Below are 11,065 nucleotides of genomic sequence, written 5' to 3' on the forward strand. Positions count from 1 at the left end.
AATCAGTATAACTCAAAAGACATGCTCAAAATGGATGTGAAAAACAACATCAAGAATTTCTTATTTATCAGTTTGTCAACATTAAGGCAAAAATGTTTTAAATACCAGCATCTTTCAAACACTCTGCTTCCTTCATATCAGCCTACATGAAATTATGCCTTTGGTTCTTGAACTTCTTGATAAACAACCAGTATACCATGACAGATGAGTACCTAAACACGATGTGAAAGTTTCCCATAAAAACACTAAAAATGCATTACATACTTCAACGCTTAAACCATGCACCAGGTCTCCCCTCTGTCTGGAATTAGTGGCAAAGAGCACCATAGCAATTATTTCACATCTAACTCCTGGGGTGTAGTGTTTGCTGCTGCTGTCTGTCACCATCTGAGAGTGGCATTAAAACACCCAGATCATGCAACAACAGTAAGAAAGTTATCGGGTAGGATTTATTACCTATGCCCCCATAAAGACTTCTGGGATGCCGCTATGTGAGGTAACCAAGTAAGATGGCAAACATAGAAATACAGACAAGTAGAGCATTGTGTCCTTGCCCCCAGGGAAAGCCACACCCTGCCACTTTATGTCATTTTAGCTCATTCAGGAAGTTAGTATGTTTCCTTGGAACAAAAAATTCAAGTCAGGATTCATGGACTTGGGTTTCACTTGAGCACTCTTTATATGGAGCTTTCAAAATGCAGCTGAAGTATCCTGTGTTACTATTTCCCAAGACATGTTTATCGTAACAGCACATATGGACTAAGAAAGGATGAGACACCACCATGAAGGAGACAGAGGACAGGTGTGGAAGGAGCTCCTGTGGGGTAAAACAGCTGCAGGGCAGCAAGAAAGAACAAGGGAAACTTCTTATTTATTGAAAGCTCTTTCTCTAGCTGTTACGCAGCCTGCACAAAAGCCAGTCTAAGTTGAATTAGGGTCAGTCTAACTTGAATTAGGGATGCCCCCAGATCCAGTTTACTTCTTTCTAGCCCAAGGCACAAAACATCCAAGACAGACTGGGTGTTACCTTTGCAAATATTTAGCTTTAATTTTACAGATAGAAAAACAACAGCAGCAAGGAAGCCCCGTTGCACAGAAACTCTGCAGCTCTAGTGCTCAGGGTATCAAACAGTGTTTCCTCCCCTCTCCATGGCTCAGCATCCACACAAGCCCACTGATTCCACCCAAGATTACTACTGGTCTTCAGGATCTTGAAATTAGTTTCTGAAAACTGATGGTGCCCTTGAGGTAGTGTGATTAACCAGGCTACTCTGGCTTTCTCCTTAGGTCCATGCACTCTGAAGGATTTGGGTAAATTACCTTATACCTCCCCTGACCCCCCCGTCCAGATTCCTTCCATTCCCTCCCCAGGAAAGCCAACTGTCCCCAAAGGATCCTTCTAGAGTACTGTAAACTCAGTTAAACTGCAGGAGAACAAGTAATTGAAACAGATTCTGCACAGCATTAATTAAAAAAAAAAAAATAAAAAATCGATCCTTAATTACAAATTGGCAAGCTCAAAAAGGTCAGACTGAGGTAGGTAAAATAGCCTCACCAAAAACCCATAAAAATGGATTAAAAATTTGAAGGGTAAAAAAAAGATGGTTTAGTTCTCTTTCAACAGAACCTCTTCCACTCCCCCATCACATAAAATATAGGACAATTGGTGCTATAACTGTCTCAAGTTTACCAGGTACAATTTACTTTTTGGAGCTCTTCATCCCTACACCCACCCACACTATCTCCAGAATTAAATTTTTTTCTGTAAGCTCTAAATCCATAGAACAAAAGCTTTTTCAGGGCATTATCCCCAATGTATCATAGAGGTGTTTCGCATCCTCTCCCCAGCAGAAGCTGTAGAATATTACAGAGGAAAAACAACAGCAAAAAATAAATGTGACACTGATGAAAAAAAGGAGTAGAGTTCTTTGTTAACTCCCAAATTCAACAAAGCACCTAAATGTGTGTCTAACTTCAGGGAGGAAGAGGGATGTGAGTAGCTATTCCAAGCCTTTGCTGAATTGAGATCCTACATACAGATTTAGCTGTCTAGGACTTTAAGAGATTTTTCTGAAGTTACATGAGCATCTTTAAATAAGTATTCAGCAGAAAAGACTCAGATCACAAGATAACCTGAAATAGCATCAGTAAATTCAAGCTTTGGATAATATTTACCTCTATTTCATTTTCAAAGCACACAGAATGCTAAATCCTACTTCCTTTTCATATGCAATTAATTCCACCAAAATCCTGTGGGACTACTTCTGAAAGTAAAATGAGCAGGATTTAGTTTATAATCCAACAACGACAGGAACAGAAAATATTATATAGTGTTTTATCCCTAGCAAAGAACCCTGGCACTAAATCCTCATGAGTAAAGCGAGAGTGCATATTCTGCAGCTAATCTGGCAACGGGGCAATTTCCTGCTTGTAATTTATATTTTTGCCCAAATGACTGTATAGAGACAGATGGTCACACCAAAGGAGGACAGTTCTGGAACAAAATCTCCTTCCCTCAGGAATACTTCACAAGATCAGTCTGCGGACTGCCAAAGCAAGATTTTTTGCCAGGCAGCCAGATCACAGAACCTGAAGGTGATCAGTGTATTATCTTCTGTATCAAATTCTTACCATCTAATAAAAATAATGCTGAGCACAGAACAAAGACATTTCTGTGACAGGTTAGGGCTTTGAATGCTAATGACTGGATGTCGAGACTTACTTCAAGTTTTTATCATCCAAGAAAGGAAAGGTTTTCTGACTGCATTTTCTGCATCCTTAGAAGTATGCCCTAGGTTACTGATTATCTGGGATGCCATCATCAAGTTTTCAAGAAAGATACTTATTTCCTTTAGGCTGCAATGGTTCAAGCAGATCAAGTTTCTAAAACACAGGCCATACAAATATAATTTCAGCCAAGGTCTTTATTCTCCCTCATAATTTTCCACTGTTTTCTGACACCAATTAACGGGGCCTTCTTTGCTTTGTCTTAAAGAGAAAATGAGGAATTTTAAGAATTATCTACGAAAATACATTATATAGTTAGAATAGCAACCCATGTATTCTGTATTTGAATACTGAATTTGCCTTTCTCTGAATTTTCAACATGCCAGAAAGAATTTGATCATCACCAACAATTTCAGCTCAAAAACCTTCAGCATTGTCAGGTAGTAAGAGTGATTTTTGGACAGCAAGATGAAACCAAATGCTCCTGTGATCAACAAGCTGAAAAGTTGCCAGTTTTGATTTTGATCAACCCAAGTTTCAGAATTAAAACTGGATTTAGAATAGTGGAAATCTGCCTCAACTTTTATCTGTTTTGCTTGCCTGCAGACTAAGACATCACTTCTTTAAGGCATTCATACTTGGCTGAGATACATTCTTCATAAGCTTGAGGGCCAAGGAAAAAAGTTTTAAATTACATTTTAAAATACTGGATTACATTTCATGCTATAAATCATAAGATCTGCAACCTTGGAATCACTAAATACATGTGACTATATCCTACGTGAATAGTTTAGGAACATTTCAGCTCTTTTGTCCAGTCTCCCTAGTGGTAATAAATGTAGAGATTTCAGTACTAAATTTGGTTGCTTACTAGACCAGTAGGATTAGGATTTCCAAATTGTATAAGCAGAGTTTCTGAAGCACGGTTTAAGGGAAAAATCATATAGAATACAAAGTGTTGCTAGATATAAGATCTACTAGAATTTCCAATTATTTAATTTCAGCAGAAGAAGCAGAAATAACTAAGATGTCCCACACCCTAGGCATTCATCCAGTAAAACAACAGTAAACTTCTTGTTTGCACGGAAGCTTCTTTATTCCCAGTCGGGTGTTGGGGGTCAGTTCTACAGAGTCATTACTGAATGGCAACATGTCTGATTTCTGTTATGCTGATTTGTATCAGGCATGTACATTAACAGTCCCATCTGACCTCCACTGCAACCAGTAAAACTGTATCATGGCTGAACCTGACCCTAGAGGCCCCAGCTGGTGACACAAAGCTATCAAAAGAAAAGATGGAAAGGACTAATGAAAGGAACTCTGTTTCAGAACTGGGAAAGTAACACTGAAATGACATTTTTTAAAAAGTCTGTAGGCTTCTAAAATAAAATTAAGATTAATTGCTGGGGTAAGACCCACTTCAGTCCCTTACAATGCATGGAAAAGTTGGAAAAGAGGGAATGTACTCCTTGGCTTCAGGTAGACCATTTTAGACAAGACTCAGAAAAGCTGAGCAACTTGAATCGAGGAAAGCAGAGCCATGAATAAAATTCAGATCTGCTGACTTGTATCCATCTACTCACCACTCAGCTATTGCATGTAATGCATGGGAAGGGAGATGGCATACTGTATTTAGGATGTCAGAATTTACATCTAAAGAGGTAAATGATTCAAAAAACTCCATACCAGTGAACAATTCCCTGCCTCTATGATCAACTATGCTCAAGCATTTAAGCCAAGAGTACCACTCACTTCCAAGTCACAGTTCTCATGAACAAATAACATTCCTGGTGATATTCTTGGCTTGTTAAAAGCAGCAGATTCCCCTATGTTATGTTTTGACAGATTTTAATCCCTTTGCAGTTCTTTTTTGTGTGTCTCTATTTTTTTATCATGTTGTCTCTCTCACTTCTCTGAAAAGCAAAATCCTAACCATGATGTCTGACGCATTCAGGTAGTCATGGACTTGTCTGTTCACTAAAGATTTAGAAACAGAAAACATAGTGAATGACCTGGAGAATTCTAAATCAAATTAAATATTAACAAAGTTAGTTTCTTTCTGCAAAACCTGCAGGAAAAAGCTTGGGGTATTGGTTGAAAAGATAATTACAAAAGAAACAAAGAACAAAGGGGAAACAGTATAGAAGTCCAGGGCACATCCCTATCTTGAATGTTGTGAGAATTTCTCATCATTCCATCCTACAAACCAGAGAAGGAGAGTAGATGTAAGAAAGAGCAACAAAGATGCCTTCCTACAGAACAGGATAACACATTAGGACCTCTTGTTTAGAAAATAGATAACTGGAGATCCACAACTCTGGAAATGCTGCAGAGAGGGTGATAAGAGAATGATTATTCAGCTTCTTGCAATACCAGAACTACAGAAAACCCAGTGGTATCAAACCCAAATCACAAATAAGTTCTTCCTCACAATAAGCAATTAAACGGGAGTATTCATCACCACATTACTTTTGAGAAAAGAAAGTATAGAGGGGTTCAAAATTAGGTTACATGCAGTTGTAGAAGACTGGTTCACCAGCAATTTCCAAAGAAATCCCTAAATTACTGACTGTTTGACCTTGGGAAGATAAACGATGGAAAAAGTCACTCAGATGCATGCTTTTTTATACTTCTCTGAAAGGATCTGCCATACTGGTCACCATTGATAGTACCAGGTTAAATGGACTTTGGATATGAACCAGCACAAAACTTCCTCTATATTCAGTCTAAAGGCTTTAAAGATTTCCACAATTGGACTCAACATGATTGTCATGAAAAGTGCAAAAACTTAACGAATTTTGGACAAACACATGAAACCCATGTAATTAAAGCAGATTTAAATGACTGCCAAAAAACTACACAGTGTAGAAGTAGTTGTTCAGCAACAGTTGGCAAAGCCTTAGAAAATAGGGACAGTACAGTCTAGATGTTCCTCATATGACCGGGTTCCTGTAGATCATTACATATGATACAATAAGAAAACAAATAGAACAGAGTGAAGTGCAGATCATGATGATCACTGGAAAGGCTTGCAATATTGCTGTGTGCAGATACTATTTTACTATCAACAGAGGAAGTGAATAGATTTGTTATTAGAGGCCTACAGGTTTTTACACTGCTCAAGCACCTTTAGTTTGACCTAAGAATGCCTGCTGTGTTCACAGCTGTATGTTTTTAGGCAGAACCTGAAATGTATATATCTGCTGTAGAAAACCTTCAACAGCCAGTAAAAGCAATTTTCAGAGCGCCATCTCCTTCCCTTTTGAAACCAATGAATCTACATCAGCTGTGAAAAGTGAAGAATGCTTCCTGTCACTTTTTTATTACAGCTTTCTGACAGTGCCAGTGACAAAATCTGACACACAATCTCCTCCCAGGTCAACCCCAGACATGGAGGTAGACATCTATGGAGAAAAAGCAAAAGTTCTTTAAAAGCAGCATCACAGTATTCCCCAGATATTCTGGGGATCCTCTGTATGACGCATCCCAAGCAGTAGCAAGGCCATACCCTGAAGAAACCTGAATTAGAGCATGCTTTGTGCATAGATTGTTCTAAATTTATTCCTAGCTCAAGGATAAACACTATTTCTTTCTAAATATCACACATGACTTCAGATCACATTATGATATCTGTATCTTTTATTTCAAAAGATAGATTCTCCCCAGAGATTATTCACAAGCTGGGTAGAGCTAATCAAATTAACCTTGAACGACTTTCCATCTGTACCCAGGCACAACAAACCAAACAGAGAAGCTGGGAGCAGGCCAGGGGACCAGCCTGGCTGGTTCTTTCTGACTTCCAAACCCATCATCAATTTGTTAGGCTTGTTAGAAGAAAAAGCTGTCTTCACAGCTGCATCTGAAGACTGCTGGGTTCAGGTCTGTCACACTTATAAATCAAGCTAAACGTGTACAGCCTGCACTACTCCGTCCCCGAGTTTTGGGTCATGGAGTAGTATGTTAAGCCTGAATACATGAAGATTTGAAGCGCATTCTGAATTTGCTCAACGCTCAGTGGGAATGGCAAGCAATGGTTGTTTTATGAGAGAAAACCATTTGGTTTTTCCACTACTCACCTTACCCAGTACTGCTATTTAGAGTCCGTTTCTGCACTGAGGCTAGAAGAATGAAAACATTTCTTTTGGCAACATCTTGCATAAACAGAGATACTGTAACCAATGTTACCTTCAACACAAGAGAGAATTTCTGACAGCTTTTTATTTTGTTGAGTACTAAGAAATCTCTCAATTTCTCCACTCAGGAATCACTTCAGTCAAACTGGATTACCAAAGCAATTCTCTTAATCAGCAAGTTTAGTGTACAGTGGAGCTTTACAGAAAACAGCTTATATAACTGTAAATAAGAATTTCTTTTCAGTTATGCAGAGACCCCTGCCTTGATTCCAGGTGATAAATTACAGATGCACAGTATTATTGCCTTATAAATAACACATCTATATCCATTCAGGAGTCAGTAACCTGTACTGAAACAATGTCACTAATAAATCACACTGCTTGTAGAGCTAGAGCTGATATCCCCCTTTTCTCAGTACATACCTTTACTGCCATATGTATGTGTCTAAGATAAAATGTTCTCTAAGTACTTTTTAAAAGGTAAAGCAACAGCAGTTTAAGAAACAACAGTGACTTTACCAAGGTAAATATAATATGAAAAACCTGGGGGTATGGGGGTAGAACCCGAAAAAAACCCCAAACCCAAACAACCAAAACCAGCAAAGTATGTCTTCCAACTCAGCTATCTCCACAACTCCTTATTTCTCCCTCTATTCCTACCTGGTCTTAAGTAACGCTGCTTTTTCAAAACACTATGGTATAATCAGGTAAATTAGATCATAATTAGGAAAAAAACTTCTTTGTATTTATCAAACAACGAAAACTAACTATTACTGATGCCAATAAGGAAGTTATCCTATGCATTTCTCTGCATAAGGCCTTTTAAAATTGAGATCTAAAAATAGGCAGATGACAAGCAGACTTAATTTTATCAGTAGTTGATTTATTTTGGCTTTCTGCTCTCCCTGGTTGCGGTTCAGTGCAACCCATAAATAAGTTAGGCTGGTGAAGTAGATTGAATTTTTGAGACCAGAACAGTAATTGAGGAATTGAACAGCCTGCAGGTTGAAATATCGTCTCCTGGGACATGAGCCTCTGGACCTATTCACAGCTGTCTATTTTGCTTTTCCAGCCATTGACACATATGACCATATCAACGTATTGAACCAATTTATGTTTCTTTGTGTCGCAAAAGGACAGATCTTGTACACGTTCTGGGCTCCATCATGCTGTTACTCTACGAGTAGGAACATCTCAAGTCAGTTAGCTACATAAATTACAACACATGCCAACGTTTTCCTGCAAACTAAGTTTCCAGTCACCACCAAGTTTCTCTCAGGAACTGTTTTTCAATATTTAAAAGGCATCCAACCAAATCTAGTATTTAGGAGGTTAGAAAAAAAGGTCAAACAAAGTTTTTAAGCTGTGTGCTTTCACAGTATAGCTACAGGGAAAAAAATTTCTTCTTTCCAAAATGTGTTTACTGTATCTAACACCTTTTGTTTCTCAGCTAGTTTGCAAGATTACCGTTATCCACAGAATGTCGAAAGATTTTTCCCTTGCCATGTACTAACAAGTCAGATCTTTGAAAAAGATGGGAAAGCCCAATTTCTTATGAAGAAAATCTGCACCAATTCAGCACAATTTGATTATACAGAAGGCACTGTATTCTGTCAGCCCTTACAACAGAAAGACTAAAAGGGAAACCTGAGAATGTTTTTGCTTTTTTTCTTAAAAAACAAAACAAACAAGCAAAACAAAAAAACCCACCACATCGTTTTTCCAGTCATTCTCCCAGGATCAAAATTTCACAAAAGAACAAGAAACTCCACAGACAACCGAAGCAACAAGTGATAGATTGCAAAACCAACCCACAACCAAAGGCAAAAATAATTATCTTCAGGTCTTACTTTGTATGAAAACATGGAAGTGGCCTCAGCAAACGCACAGGCCCACAGATGACACCTGAGCAATCTGTGGGGCACCGCAGCTGTTTTGGGGAAGCCTCAGAGGCTTTTTTACCTCAGGAACACGCCTGCCCCACCCGCTGCCTGCCCAGCAGCTTGCTTGGTACTGTCACCACACCACTGCTCCTCTACCTTTGGCAGTTGATGGACATTTGATTCACAGCTCAATACACAGAAATATTTCTTTCTCTCTCTTACTAACTTAGCATCCCACAAAACCTAAAGCAAATGTTATTTCTAAGATGGCGTCATTGAGCATGGGCTGCAAGCTTCTCAGGCATGACAGAAATGGTTCCCCACACAGCACTCCTGAACTGTGCAGGTTTCCGATAGTTATGACAACAATCACATACTGAAAAAGAATGAAACTTGATACAAGATTCTAAAAGGCATCTCTGGGGTCTCAGGGCAGTGCTGTAAACCCCACAGGGGCCCCAGGCCTGCTCAATGCTCTGCAGCACAAGGAAGTGAGGCAGTAGCCAAAATGTGTTAGCACGAGGTTAGCCTTCTCTGGAAAACAAAGCCAGTGTTTAACTTGAAATCATTAAAGTGATGGATTAAAGAAGGAAAAGGGGAAATATGAGGAAAAAGTCACTTCATAAGTCACTATTAAAATCCACATTTCCACCTTTTGCACAGTCAAATCTGTAAAAACAAACATACATCTACTTTTGTTTTCTAAGATGACAGCAACTGAAACTAAAAAGCATTTCTTAAAAATAGAGTATCACATTTGTTCTGATCGAGCCCATCATACTTTGCAGAAAGGCTCCCAATGGCATAAAGTACAAACAAAAGCCAGCAAGAGTTTGGTGGATCTAGTAAATGCCAAGCAAGACAGAATGTACACTGGAATTAAGCACTACCAATTATTCATAAATTATTCCTCTGATTAAATATTCAATCAAATGGACACATCATCATCACCTGTCTTTAACAGACTGCACTCACAGCACCTTGTGCTCCGCTCCTACTAGATCCCAACACAGGCAGGATCAGCGATTTGGACACTACACTAAAACAGATATCTCTAATGAATAACTATGTGTGCTCATAAAATACCATCTCTCTAACTTGCTACTGATGGCAGGTTCTGCCTCCCCAAAGGATTGGGCACTGCTCAGCCCCACAGGCAGGAGGCAGACAAGGACTCCCCACTTGTACATCACCGCGCTCCTTTGCAAGCCAGCATCTGATCAAGAGCTGTTCAAGTGGAAAGAGGAATGCAATATTTCTCCACGATGACCAGAACAGTGCTCAGTTTGACATTTTCTCTCCAAGTCTTGTAAACAACATCCAAAAGCTAAAGGAATTTTCAGTCAGCTTTGGCTTAGTTGAAAATTTTCATCCTAAGCAAGCAAAGAAAATAACAGCTCTTCACCAAAATGTCTTTGAATAAGAAAAATTCCTATTAGAAACGTGGTTTGACAGCCAGCCCCCTAAAAGAAAGAAAAAGAAAACCCACCACTCCTCTGCAGCTCAGCAGCTCCTCAGGAAGGTCTCTGCATGCAGTTATGCAGAGATGTGCAGGATGGAGAATCAATAGCCCCATGTTCTTCAGCTACAGTTGTTCCCCCCTCACCATGTGCTGTCTCAGCAGCATCCTGCTCCAATTGACCCAGACAAGAGAACAGGACACCATAGCAATTAAATAAAAAAAAAGAAAAAAAAAATCACAGGTACACTTTCAGAATGGGTATAACTCATGATAGATTTTTAAACTCAACTACCTCCTATGTACTCACATGCTATACACAGCAGGCTACAAGTCCCTGCTTCTCAGGGAAACAGCACACCTGCACAATGATGGACAACTTAAGTATTAACTTTCAAAGCCCTTCCTTGCAGTTATACTATTATACAGGCTGTAATGAGGTACACAGGCAAAGCAACTCATACAACTGGCAGGATTTTTAGGCTTTATGGTTGTAGTGTACTCCCCAAACTGCTCTTCTCAGCTGCTGCACAATGATTACTTCACTTACAGGTCTTCACAGGAAAGGGTTAACAACCCCACAGAGACACTTTTATAGAGTACACAAGAATAAGTATTGCAGTTCATTTAAAGATATGTGGGCAGAAAAACTAGAGATTATGTAATATAAATAATTTAATGCTAAAAAAACCTCATATGAAGTAAAAGATTATATATAAATACTATATAACATTCAATGTGATTCATCGCCTTTCTCTGCTTTGCACAGATTTTCTATTTTTGGAGAATATTAAAACCTGACACTCACTGAACATCATACCTTTAAAACTCAGTAAAAAAAAATCTGCAATAAGATTTTTAAA

This window comes from Phalacrocorax carbo, chromosome 7 (assembly GCF_963921805.1).
Source record: "Phalacrocorax carbo chromosome 7, bPhaCar2.1, whole genome shotgun sequence".
In the NCBI taxonomy this organism is placed as follows: Eukaryota; Metazoa; Chordata; class Aves; order Suliformes; family Phalacrocoracidae; genus Phalacrocorax; species Phalacrocorax carbo.